This window comes from Salmo salar, chromosome 02, assembly GCF_965601325.2.
Source record: "Salmo salar chromosome 02, fSalSal1, whole genome shotgun sequence".
Taxonomy (NCBI): Eukaryota; Metazoa; Chordata; class Actinopteri; order Salmoniformes; family Salmonidae; genus Salmo; species Salmo salar.
Genome location: NC_138292.1, coordinates 89,773,449 through 89,787,753, shown reverse-complemented (window position 1 = coordinate 89,787,753; position 14,305 = coordinate 89,773,449). Strand labels below are relative to the sequence as shown.

At 45.1% G+C, this 14,305-nt stretch overlaps 1 long non-coding RNA gene across 1 annotated transcript; it reads left to right on the top strand.

Annotated features, from left to right (window-relative positions):
- Positions 1-79: 79 nt before the first annotated feature.
- LOC145864058 (uncharacterized) lies at positions 80-2,926 on the top strand. Its single transcript, XR_014382630.1, has 4 exons — positions 80-439; positions 1,021-1,191; positions 1,387-2,384; positions 2,595-2,926. It is a non-coding gene; the product is annotated as an uncharacterized LOC145864058 (long non-coding RNA).
- Positions 2,927-14,305: the final 11,379 nt, after the last annotated feature.

Sequence of the window (14,305 nt, the reverse complement as noted above, 5' to 3'; positions counted from 1 at the left end):
TCGCATCTTAAACTTCTTACGGGGCCGGCACTAGGACCGGGGGAGGCTGCTGCTGCACTAGTGACTGGACGCAGTTGAGTAAAATTAATATTTAATTTTCAGACAAAAAGTTAAAGTGTAGGGCGCCTTAGTTTTTACTCACCAGTGTGACAATACCGTGTGGTTAAAGACTTACTAAGCTAGTTGTAGTCACGATATGGTTACCTATGAGTACAAACAGTTATGTTTTTGCGTTATTACATATTTATTAACTTATTTTGGGAAATCTTCTAAACGACCCACAATGCAGTATTTCTCAACGTCATACCGAGTTTGTAATATGTGTAACGGTGTAATGAAGTTTAACTCGGCAAGCCAGTTAATAACAAATTCTTATTTACATTGACGGCCTACCCCTGTTTCCAGTTGTCCACATGGCTGGAAGAACCTATTCAAGTAAGTAAGTAAATAGATTTTGAAAATGTAAATAAAAAAACGACGTATTATTAGCTAACTAGCTACAGTGCAGGCTAACTCAAATGAGCTGCTAAATGAGCTATCTAGACAACTTCAAATACATTTACATTTTAGTCATTTAGCAGACGCTCTTATCCAGAGCGACTTACAGTAGTGAATGCATACATTTCATTATTTTTTTTTTTTTTGTACTGGCCGCCCGCATTGCAAACACCATGCTCTACCAACTGAGCCACAGGGAAGACTATAATGAAATACTGTATAGATAGATAGCTAGCTAAGTTAATTAAATATCACCAGCTACCTAACTTCATATTAGCTAGCTGGCTTGACGTATTTATCACTGTAAAAAACAAACTCCAAATGCATTTGTCGGTAGCTAGCTAACAGCCATGGAGGAGGGTGAAAGGATAGCAGCCCCAACTGTCAGTGAGATAGGAGGCTATTCTGGATAGGGCAGGTACTTTTGTGTAGTTCCTGTCCCTAGAAGTGAGGACGGAGATAATAGTAACATAATATTCAGTGTGGTGTAATTTGACTATAATGAAGTCTGTTTCTTGTGAGGTTTTCTGTCCTCAGATAAAGAGCTCTATGAAAGCCAGTCTACATATGAAGAGGTCACAATGAAGAGCAGTGGTTCTCAGTCCTGGGGACTCAATGAGGGGCACATTTTTGTTTTTGCCGTAGCACTGCACAGCTGATTCAAATGATCAACTCATTATCAAGCTTCAAGTGGTATTTATGTATTCATTTGTGATGCCATCCTTGATATGATCCTGTTATTGTCACATGCTACACATGTACATATGTGTGCCCATGCATCTATCAATCCAATGTTATCATGATTTGTTATCAGGGATATTATACTTTAGTAATCCACAATGACCTGGTGATGTAACAGTCTAATAATTGTCTTCCATATTCCTACAGATACCTTGTAACTGGAGATTCCTTCATAACGATTGCCTACAGTTAACGTGTAGGGCACTGCAAGGTTGGGTGACCAGGGTCATCTGGGACTGCCTCCTGGAGGAATTCAGGTGTGTGAAGGCTACCTGTGTCCTGCGTAACTTCATGAGGATGGACACGAGGACCAGGAGGGGATCTGTAGCTCGCCGCCGTGTGCCAGAGGAGGAGTGTGCTGCTCTGCAGGATGTTTCAAGGATGGGGTCCAACAACGCAGCAAGAGAGGCAATCCGTGTGCAGGAGATCTTCACCTCCTACTTCTTCAAAGAGGGTGCTGTTCCCTGGCAACACCATAGACTACACTATGCACAACCAAAGGCTCTTTTAAGAGCCATTCACATTGCAATAAGAGTATTCTTCCATTTACTGAGCTATGTCAACTGCAGTTATTCAATTCACAGTTTCTCTCCCTTTGATTTCTACTTCTCAGGTGAGGGTGCTGTTTAGGTAAGGGTGTGATGTCTGTACAAAAACAAAACAGACTATTTTAAATCACCCATATTGAAAAAATGTAGAACAATTAGACACCCTATAACCCACACCTACACACTCATGTATCAATCTGATTGATGGATTGTGTTGTGTAGTAATCAGGTTCAGGTATATAACTGTGGCTCCTTCCACCTTCGATCGAATAGGCAGGAGGGCCAACCATGGAGAATAGTAAGACACTTCATTATTTCTATAACTATGCTATATTGTTTGTCCTTGTGGGTCCGTTCATGTTTTTCAGCATAAAGTACTCTGCAGCCACTTAGTGTGGTGTGGACACCAGGTGAGGCCACACACAGATTCCTGTTGAACACTGTCGCTTTAACTACCTTATTTTCTCAATAACAGTCTCTCTCCTTCACTTTATCCCTCTCTCCCCTTCTCCCTAAATCCTCTAGGTTATATCAGCTGTGTCGGTGAACCCCTCCTGCATCTGAACTGGCTACATAGAGGGCACAGCATGATCAGAGGTGAGAGGTCACTTGGTCAGGTCAACAGGAAGTATTATTAAAGAGATGCTTTACATTGAAATACAGATAGAGATGCAGTAGTCCCAGAGTTAATAATCCAAGGTCAGTTTTGCATTTCATCTCCTGATTGATGACTAACAATGTCAGAATAAAAACTAAAAACACAAGGCTTAAACATGCTCTCTCTCTCCATCTGTCTCTCGTCTGCAGGTATGTTTTGATGTGAGAGGATGCCAACCCCCACTCCCATCATCACCACCTCACCTGCTTTTAAGAACCTTTGTGCCGACGAGAGACACTATTATGTAATTGTCATGAACTGAGAGAATATTTAGGAAGCACTGTGATTCATTAATCATATGCTGCCTTCCCTGCTCCTATGTGCTTACCTCTTTCCCTTTCTGTCTTTTACACCTCTCTCACCACCTCTTTCTTCCTCTGTTTTTATAATGCACAACAGATGTGCATTGAAGTACAGATTGAAACTTGTATTTATAACACTTGTATAATGAGCTTTTCAATAAAGCGTTTCACATTCTCTACTGGTTGAAATGAAGTGTAATTTGATGAAATACTCCACCTATCCTGTGTTTATCAGATCAATGCAGATGAAGGGCATTAGATGTTGAGATGAACCAGTGTTAGAGTATTTACATGATGCATAGGAAGTGTAGTGTTCTGTTTTTAACATTATATTTCTGTATATATGAATTAACTAGTTAAATCCTGTTTCTAGTCTATTAGTTACAATGTGTAACCATTGATGTCCCAGGACCAAGATTGGTAAACACTGTTGAAGTGTATAATTGTAATACATACATGCAGACACAGAGTCATTCAAAGACTGGAATTTGATATTCCTGGTATTGGATATGACTGAAAAATAATCTCAAAGACATTCATACCTAAACTGCACCTTTATTTGCCAAGGTAGAGTACATAATCAGTGAATATATTAAATGTACAGGCTACAATGTGGGGATCTCATGCATGGTAATAACTACATGTATATACGACTTGCATCCTTGGTACAACATATTATATTCTACTCAATCCATAGGCTTCATTAATGTCATTCAGACTGTTTTGAAGTTGATACAACTGGCTATGATAGCTGAGGTTCATAGCTAGGTTCTGAACTAATATGTATACCAAACGTTTGGGTCCATACACAGATCGGCTAGATAGCTAGCTACACATCAATAGGCATACAGGTATTTTAATCATCCACTGCACAATAAGCAAGAACATAGCTAGCTACGTTATTTCATCTATCTGGATGGCAAATATCAGCAAGGCAAGCTTACACAATTGTACATTCAATTTGCAGTAAATTCTTCAGCTAGCTAGATTCTATACATCCACTGTTTCACAAAACGACAGCCTGGTTTGCTGGTTGTTTCAGGAGTCCCTAAAACAACCAGAATGACAATTTCATACTCATGTCAGATTGTCTACGGTTGAAATTGTCTGCGGTTGATTGTCTGCGGTTGAAAATTAGCCGGCTGGCTAAAACCGGCACCTTTACTGAAACGTTGATTAATGTGCACTGTCCCTGTAAAAATAAAATAAACTCAAACTCAACACCCATAAAACTAGTCAGCTAGCTGGCTAATGTTAGCTATTCAGCTAGCTGGTTAATGTTAGCTAGTCAGCTAGCTGGCTAATGTTAGCTAGTTGGTTAATGATAGCTAGTCAGCTAGCTGGTTAATGTTAGCTAGTCAGCTAGCTGGCTAATGTTAGCTAGTTGGTTAATGTTAGCTAGTCAGCTAGCTGGTTAATGTTAGCTAGTCAGGTAGCTGGTTAATGTTAGCTAGTCAGCTAGCTGGCTAATGTTAGCTAGTCAGCTAGATGGTTAATGTTAGCTAATCAGCTAGCTGGTTAATGTTAGCTAGTCAGCTAGCTGGCTAATGTTAGCTAGTCAGCTAGCTGGTTAATGTTAGCTAGCTGGCTAATGTTAGCTAGTCAGCTAGCTGGCTAAATCGCGATTTTCGTGAATGAACTAAATGATTAAAAAAAAGCATGATTCGTTATGACATTATAATCCCTTACATTTTCTTCCATCCAAGTATTTCTGTCCGCCATCTTTGATCCAGTTCAGTTCTGTGTAGGGTTACCCCTCTCTCCTAGTATTTCTGTCCGCCATCTTTGATCCAGTTCAGTTCTGTGTAGGGGTACCCCTCTCTCCTAGTATTTCTGTCCGCCATCTTTGATCCAGTTCAGTTCTGTGTTGGGGTACCCCTCTCTCCTTGTATTTCTGTCCACCATCTTTGATCCAGTTCAGTTCTGTGTAGGGGTACCCCTCTCTCCTTGTATTTCTGTCCACCATCTTTGATCCAGTTCAGTTCTGTGTATGGGGTACCCCTCTATCCTAGTATTTATGTCCGCCATCTTTGCTGAAGAAAGTCTAACAGTCACTAGGTCCTAGTACCGGCCCGGTAAGAAGTTTAAGATGCGATGGAACGGTTGACGAAAAAAATAAATCAAAGAAAAAATATATTGACTCATGTTGATTTATTTAAGGGGGGGGGGGGGCTAATGAATATTTTATGCCTAGCGACGTCAATGATTCCTACCCTTTAACTTTTTGTCTTAAAAAACAACATTTTATTCAACTGTGTTACCCACTCCAGTCAGCAGATGGCGGTCTGGGAATTTAAGGTGATGCTGTTGGAGTGACGTATAATCTAGTGGACGGAACGCTTCTTTCAACAGCAGCAACAGTTATTCAGCCACCTCGGTAGCTTGCTAGACAAAATAGCCGAACCAATAAAGCTCTTTAGAAGCTTTAGTGTATATTAGTGTTATGTATGGTACGACGTGCTGTACGTCATACTGTACGTTGTTGTGGTTTACGACAGTGTGCTGCTTTACGAACGAATGGGTTGTCAGGATGAGTGGCACATGTCATTAAACGACAGAGTGATGTACAATGTGAAACTGCGCAGATGTGCGTTCTTCTACAGCTAGGCTAGATATAACATTGGCGACGAAGATCGCTGAATTCAGTTTACCACCGCCAGCACCATTCCTCGCCGTGCCTGGCGAACCTCCAGTCCCGGGGAATAACTGGCTCGAAAGCTTTAATACTTATATCGAAGCTATGGACTTTTCTACAATCTCCGACAAGCGGAGGACAGCACTGCTCCGTCACTGCCTCGGTACAGAGGGACAGAGGATTTTCAGAGCGCTTGGATCGGCTCCTACATTCATTGCTGCAGTCAGCCTCCTACGGAACCACTTCGCCGGGAAAGAGCGAGTGCTCCTCCGACGCTACCGGCTACGGAAGAGACACCAACGGCCGGGTGAGTCCATTCAAAGCTACGTGGCTAATCTGAGGGATTTGGCTAGCTCTTGTAACTATGGGACACTTCAGGACGAGATCATCAGGGATCAGTTGATAGAGGGGACGTTATGTGAAAAGACAAGGGAGAAACTGCTTTTGGAATCAGATAATTTACAACTAGATGGAGCTATTAAAATAGCACTCCAGGTTGAAGCGGCGTTGGAATGCTCTACTATGCTAACAGACAGATCTGCAGCATACACTCGGCCCCCAGCCATTCTCACACAGCAGCTTCAGCCCGAGCAGGCGCACTACAACGATCACGCGCTGCGCATGGCCTCCCACGTTGATAGCTGCATGGACACAGACACCGGCATGCCCGTGCAGCAGGCACACAGACAAACAAACAGAAGTAGGTGTGGCAACTGTGGGGCTAGCTCTCACAATTCAAGGGCTTCAAACTGCCCAGCCCGTGGGAAAATATGCAAGAACTGTTCAAAATACAATCACTTTGCGAAAGCGTGTTGTTCTGCCCCAGCTACTAGCTCCACCCAGCACAGGCCCTTAGTTTCATCTCACTCTCAACATGAACGCACGGAAATCCAAACTGTCTCCACCAACCATGTGTCATTCAGGACATGCACTGTGCAGCTGGGTGAGGTGGTATTTGCTGCTGGATACTGGCGCTGCGGTGTCATTGCTCAACCTTGCCACTTACTACAAGTTTTTCAGTCACCTACCACTCCAACAGCCCTCCACTGCCCTGTGTGGGTACGGTAGATCCAAGATAGACATTGTAGGCACCCTCCAGGTCCCAGTACACTACGGCACCAAGCATCTGCCATCATTCACATTTCATGTTGCAAAGCGGGGTGCCAACCTCTTGGGCCTTGACCTCTTCACAGGCTTGGGATTCACGCTGAGAGATGACAGTGGATCAGCTATCCACCAGGTTACCTGCACATGGCAACAGAACTGGCCAACTCTGTTTGATGGACTGGGCTGCCTCACAGCCTTTACTCACAGGCCCCTAGTGAATCCGAAAGTGACCCCAGTCATGCAGCCCCTGCGGCGCATTCCCTTTGCACTGCGTGATGACGTCACAAAAGATCTCCAGGCACAGTTGGATGCAGGCATCATTGAGCCAGTCAACGCTGCCCCCTGGATTTCAAACTTAGTCATTGCAACCAAAAAGTCAGGTGGAATCCGGACCTGCGTGGATCTCCGTGCTGTGAACAACGCCGTTGTCCCGGATAAGTACCCCTTGCCTACAGCTGAGGAGCTGAATGCACAATTCCATGGCTCCACGATCTTCACGAAGCTTGACCTTCGTCAGGGTTATCTTCAGGTACCCCTCCATGCAGCTAGCAGAGATCTCACTACCTTTGTCACACATGCTGGCGTGTTCAGATATACACGCATGCCTTTTGGACTTAGCTCCGCCCCCAGCTGCTTCCAGAAGGTGATGAGCACCATCCTCGCTGGAATACCTGGGGTGGCGGTCTATCTGGATGACATCGTGGTCCACGGCCCTGACCTCCACATCCATGATTATCGACTCCACAGAGTATTCAGCGCTCTATTGCAGAACAACCTGACCCTTAACGGTGGAAAGTGCACCTTTGCAGCTCCAGCCGTCGAGTTTGTGGGGTTCCGCCTGTCGGCCAAAGGCATTGCCCCACTCATGTCGAACATTGAAGCTGTCCACAGGATCCCGGAACCGACCTCAGCCTCTCAGGTGGCATCATTCTTGGGCATGACAGCTTACTACCTCCGGTTTCTGCCCCACTACTCCCAGACCACAGCGCCCCTTCGCCAGCTCCTCAAGAAGGATGAGCCATGGGCCTGGACGGCAGCCTGCTCAGACGCGGCCCGCTCACTGAAGAGCCAGCTCACCACAGCCCCAGTCTTGGCTCACTTTGACCCCGTCTGCCCCACCATTGTCACATGTGACGCCTCAGCTGGAGCACTAGGAGCTGTCCTCTCACAGCTGCAGAATGGCATTGAGAGGCCCGTCGCCTTCGCCTCAAGGGCCCTGAGCCCCACAGAACAACGGTACTCTGTGGGCGAACGAGAAGCACTGGCCTGTGTCTGGGCGTGCGAAAGGTGGCACCTCTACCTCTATGGCCGTCTGTTCACGCTCCGAACCGACCACCAGTCCCTCACAATGCTACTGTCGGCATCAGGAACTGGCCACAAGCCACTTTGGCTGCACAGATGGGCCGACCGCCTCAGACAGTACGACTATCAGCTGAAGTTCACTCCGGGGAGGGATAACGTGGTGGCAGACCTCCTCTCACACTCCTTTGACGCTCCTACTCCGACCGTCTTACCAGACAACAACGAAACAGAGCTCGTACAAATGCTTTACGCTCCTCTTCAGTCAGTCATCTCACTGGAGGAGCTGAAGCAAGCACCGGAACAGGATCCCACACTGTCTACCCTACGCACCTACATACGCACTGGATGGCCAGCACACGTGCCGGAAGAGCTGGCGACTTTCGCCAGGGTGAAGCACGAACTGTCTTGCTGGGAAGAAGTCTGTGTCTCTCGAGGGTTTTGCACTGTGGTCCCAAGTGGTCTGCGTGCGCGTGTTCTATCCATGGCGCACGAGGGGCACTTGGGCATAGTGAAGGTCAAACAGCGATGTCGAGACCTTGTGTGGTGGCCAGGCATCGACCACGACATTGAAGCCCTGGTCAGGGATTGTGCTGCATGCCTCCTCAGTGGGAAAACAGGACAGTCCGCCCCACCCCCCCTGCAGCCTCTCGCATGGCCGTCCCGCCCCTGGGAACACATCCAACTGGACATCTGTGGCGAGATCCATGGTCATGCAGTCCCTCACCATCAGCGCTTCCTGGTGGTGGTGGTGTATGACCTCCACTCTAAGTGGCCAGAAGTGGTTCCTGTCGGAACTGTCACAGCACAGGCCATCGTGGACATCCTAGACAGCCTGTTCACAAGGTGGGGCCTACCCCTCACCCTTACCACGGACAATGGGCCCCAGCTAATCTCTGCCGAGTTCTCCTCATATCTCAGCAACAAGGGAATCAAACACATCTGCACGGCCTACTACAACCCACAAGCTAACGGGGGGGTGGAACGCTTCAACCAAACGCTGAAGAACGGCATCTGAGCGCACCTGGTCCAGGGGTGCACGTTCCAAAATGCTTTGAATCAAACGCTAATGCACTACAGAGCAAGCAAACACACAACAACACAGGTCTCCCCGGCATCCCTCATGCTAGGTCGTGAGATGGAACTACCACTGGACAGACTCAGAACACAGAGAGTTGCAGAACCGGCGACTAGGTGCACCCAAGAAAAGCAGGCAGTGACCAGGCACCAAAGAGCAATGAAACAGCGTTTTGACAAGACACACAGGGTGAAGAAGTCGATCATCCAAGTGTCTGACTGGGTCCGGCCTCAGCGGTGCAACAAAATGGCCTCATTCTGGTCGGACCCCCTGCAGGTCAGTCGACAACTGGGGCCCGCCACATTCATGTTGAGCAATGGATCACGCTGGCACGCCAGCCGCCTCAGAAAAGTCCCTGCCCCTCAAGGAATACGAATGCACACAGAACAGACATGCAGGCCAGAGACGCCACCGGATGGACCTCCCCCACCACTACCACCCGAGCCCCAGCCTCTGTGGGCTCCCCAAGGGCCAGAGTCACAAGCGGTGGCAGTTGAAGAAAGGCCTATGCGGGCACGAACTCGCCCTGCTCATCTGGGGGACTACTTAACCTCTTTTCATTCTTAGGCTCCGGTAGGTGTCTTAGTCAACCTCCAGGTTAATGGACTGAACTGGCTAGTTTGGAGAGTCCTTCCGTTTAAAGGTTAATGTTTATTTCTTACAGGTATCACTCTAGGTTCTTGCCCTATGGACATTTTATATATGGTACCAGTCCCTGGTTTTGGAAAGGGGGGGGAAATGTTATGTATGGTACGACGTGCTGTACGTCATACTGTACGTTGTTATGGTTTACGACAGTGTGCTGCTTTACGAACGAATGGGTTGTCAGGATGAGTGGCACATGTCATTAAACGACAGAGTGATGTACAATGTGAAACTGCGCAGATGTGCGTTCTTCTACAGCTAGGCTAGATATAACATTTAGCCACTGTGTTTAAAACCCACTACTGTCGTCTAGTTAGTTATCAGATTTAATTTCATATTTACGGTGTTGTTGTTATTATTCAGCTAGCAGGCTGGTTAAGTTAGCATTAGCCTAGCTAACATCCCCGACCATGAGTTCACTAAACTACTCTCCTGCTAAAGAAGAGGTTTGCTGGACGGAGAAAGAGGGAATGTGGCTGAACGTTGTCGTGAAAGAGGAGGAAGAGGATGTCACAATACAAAAACAAGTAAAGGGTGAGGCTGTTACAGTGAAAGAAGAAGAGAAAGACGTTTCAGTTAAACAAGAGGATGACGCGTTCAGAGTGAAGGAGGAGGAGGATGTTACTGCTAAAGGAGAGGAAGAGAAAGAGGAGGATGCTGTTTTTGGGGTGAAAGAGGAGGAGGGGGAGATGACTGTCACATTGGAAGATGAGGAGGATGAAGAGGAGGAAACTGGATATCTGGGCCCGGTTTCCCAAAGGCATCTTAAGGCATCCAATGGTTCTAACGATAAACGGCCCTGATTAACACTAGTAAGTACTGTCTTAAAGACAGAGGCACAAACTCTGCAGTTGTTGAACTGATGTGTGGTGTTAAAGGGGAAATATGCAAAACTTCATCCATATTTAGACTTTTTTAATTATTTATTTATAACCATTGATTCTTAAAGAATATAACACATGCCTCATGAGCTTAGTTCAACTGTTGTACCCCATTAGAACCCCTAATAAGCTTTTTTCTCTCCAATGTTTAGAAACAATTTAAATGATAAACAAACACTGTAAACACTCAACATGGTTAAAACTATGTTGATATAGTGGATGGTCAGGCCTTGCATCCGTAGGTCTGTCTATGAATTTGAGAGTAGTTACATTTCTCCAGCCCCATCATCATCTTATAACCAAACTAGTGGTGGAATGACAGCTTTGTTATTGTATGAACTGCAGATTGGTTGATAGATGTGCGGCTATTTTATAGGGGTAACCTAGGATTTAAACAGCAAAAAAATGTCAGCCCTGAGACTTGGTTTGGTAAACAGCTGAGGAATGGGAGCTGGAGAAATGTAACCACTCTCACATTCATAGAGAAAGCTATTGTAGCAAACATAACCCAACACCTAGCGACCTTGTTAAAAAATTGCAATATTTCTGCAGACATGTCAGACCATCATAAACAATACATTTACTTTGTATAGTGCTTTTCATGACATTTAAAATATATAAATAATGATGATGTACAATAAAAACAACATTAAAAATGAATCATAGGTAAACTAACAATATTGTAGACTTGATGCTAAATACAGATTTTTCAGCTTTAGTGTGTATATCATATTCACTTAGTTATGTTAGGAAGTTTGCCATCTTTAAGACCGGCCTTGGTAACTTCACCCCAACTTATCTTATCCCCAGAACATAAGTGTTTTTCTGACATTTTTGGGAAATTGAAGGGAAAATAAAAATCCAGCTGTAGCAGAGCCCCAAGTCCCATGGGGACGTCCTTGAGGGCCTGGATGTTCTCCCCATCAAAGGCCAGCAGGATTTCACTCTCATGGTGAAATGGATTTCCACCGATGTGCAGTAAAGGAGTGAAGAGCGGTGAAATCTATGTCAACAAAAGTAAGAAAAGATTAATACACATACAATTAACAAAGAACAGAACAAATGTTCAGCTGTAGTTTTATATAAGCATGCACACCTATGTTAATGAAGAAACACATGATTGGTGCATAGGCATACCTTGTCATGGACATAAAGGCCACTCGGGTCCTCATTGAAGAGGTAGGGCAAGAGCAGAATCGCTGCTGTGGTCTCCAGTCCTAGTAAAGTAAAGCAATGATCTTACTACACTTGCTAATTTTATTACAAAATACATTAGAGAAAGGGAAGGAATAAGAGCAAATACCTCTTCTGTATTGTCCTTCAGGGACTGTCAAAATAGCAGGATGATGTCCTCACCCCTGCCTCGCCTCTCTACCTCTGATAGTCCTTGAATTATCTTTTTGTCTATATCCATTCCATGGACTTGATTCATTTCTGAGAAGATCTGAAAAGATATGTAGGTTAAAGGTACACTTCAAATGCAGCTGTCCTACAACATATCTGTACCTTCTTCTTGATCCCAATTGCATTGTGTCCATGTTCTGTCCTATACGAATTTCAAAGGAAGAGTAAATGTGTCAAAGAATAGTCTTGCAAGCATTAAAACATGTATGTATATATATATATATATATATATATACACTGCTCAAAAAAATAAAGGGAACACTTAAACAACACAATGTAACTCCAAGTCAATCACACTTCTGTGAAATCAAACTGTCCACTTAGGAAGCAACACTGATTGACAATACATTTCACATGCTGTTGTGCAAATGGAATAGACAACAGGTGGAAATTATAGGCAATTAGCAAGACACCCCCAATAAAGGAGTGGTTCTGCAGGTGGGGACCACAGACCACTTCTCAGTTCCTATGCTTCCTGGCTGATGTTTTGGTCACTTTTGAATGCTGGCGGTGCTTTCACTCTAGTGGTAGCATGAGACGGAGTCTACAACCCACACAAGTGGCTCAGGTAGTGCAGCTCATCCAGGATGGCACATCAATGCGAGCTGTGGCAAGAAGGTTTGCTGTGTCTGTCAGCGTAGTGTCCAGAGCATGGAGGCGCTACCAGGAGACAGGCCAGTACATCAGGAGACGTGGAGGAGGCCGTAGGAGGGCAACAACCCAGCAGCAGGACCGCTAACTCCGCCTTTGTGCAAGGAGGAGCAGGAGAAGCACTGCCAGAGCCCTGCAAAATGACCTCCAGCAGGCCACAAATGTGCATGTGTCTGCTCAAACGGTCAGAAACAGACTCCATGAGGGTGGTATGAGGGCCCGACGTCCACAGGTGGGGGTTGTGCTTACAGCCCAACACCGTGCAGGACGTTTGGCATTTGCCAGAGAACACCAAGATTGGCAAATTCGCCACTGGCGCACTGTGCTCTTCACAGACTAAAGCAGGTTCACACTGAGCACGTGACCGACGTGACAGAGTCTGGAGACGCCGTGGAGAATGTTCTGCTGCCTGCAACATCCTCCAGCATGACCGGTTTGGCGGTGGGTCAGTCATGGTGTGGGGTGGCATTTCTTTGGGGGGCTGCACAGCCCTCCATGTGCTCGCCAGAGGTAGCCTGACTGCCATTAGGTACCGAGATGAGATCCTCAGACCCCTTGTGAGACCATATGCTGGTGCGGTTGGCCCTGGGTTCCTCCTAATGCAAGACAATGCTAGACCTCATGTGGCTGGAGTGTGTCAGCAGTTCCTGCAAGAGGAAGGCATTGATGCTATGGACTGGCCCGCCCGTTCCCAAGACCTGAATCCAATTGAGCACATCTGGGACATCATGTCTTGCTCCATCCACCAATGCCACGTTGCACCACAGACTATCCAGGAGTTGGCGGATGCTTTAGTCCAGGTCTGGGAGGAGATCCCTCAGGAGACCATCCGCCACCTCATCAGGAGCGTGCCCAGGCGTTGTAGGGAGGTCATACAGGCACGTGAAGGCCACACACACTACTGAGCCTCATTTTGACTTGTTTTAAGGAGATTACATCAAAGTTGGATCAGCCTGTAGTGTGGTTTTCCACTTTAATTTTGAGTGTGACTCCAAATCCAGACCTCCATGGGTTGATAAATTGGATTTCCATTGATTATTTTTGTGTGATTTTGTTGTCAGCACATTCAACTATGTAAATAAAAAAGTATTTAATAAGATTATTTCTTTCATTCAGATCTAGGATGTGTTGTTTAAGTGTTCCCTTTATTTTTTGAGTAGTATATATATGTATGTATGTATGTATGTATGTATGTATGTATGTATGTATGTATGTATGTATGTATGTATGTATATACATATTAAATAAATATTGAAAGATAAATGGCATCAACATACAATTGAATGTAAAATAGAAGAACATATTGGAGAAAGCACTAGCAATTACAGTACTGCCATACAGTAACAGTACTGCCATACAGGCCTAATATCACATTTCAAGATATCTTTGTACACAAATTGTTCAATATTTTATCAGGCTGGCATGAAAGATTATACGCAACATTTTGCTGCGTGGTAATACTGTGTTTGGATTCTGAAGGGCATTTATACAAAAGAGGTAGTTCTAGACACTGTATTAATACCATTATGCATTTGAATCCCATCTACAGCTACCATCTAAGATATTAATTTCCCTCCACAAGGGGGCGGACATGTAACGTTTCCAAAATGGGATAGAATTGTACATGTAACGTTTCCAAAATGGGATAGTATTGTACATGTAACGTTTCCAAAATGGGATAGTATTCTACAAGTAACGTTTCCAAAATGGGATAGTATTGTACATGTAATGTTTCCAATATGGGATAGTATTGTCCATGTAACGTTTCCAAAATGGGATAGTATTGTACATGTAACGTTTCCAAAATGGGATAGTATTGTCCATGTAACGTTTCCAAAATGGGATAGTATTGTCCATG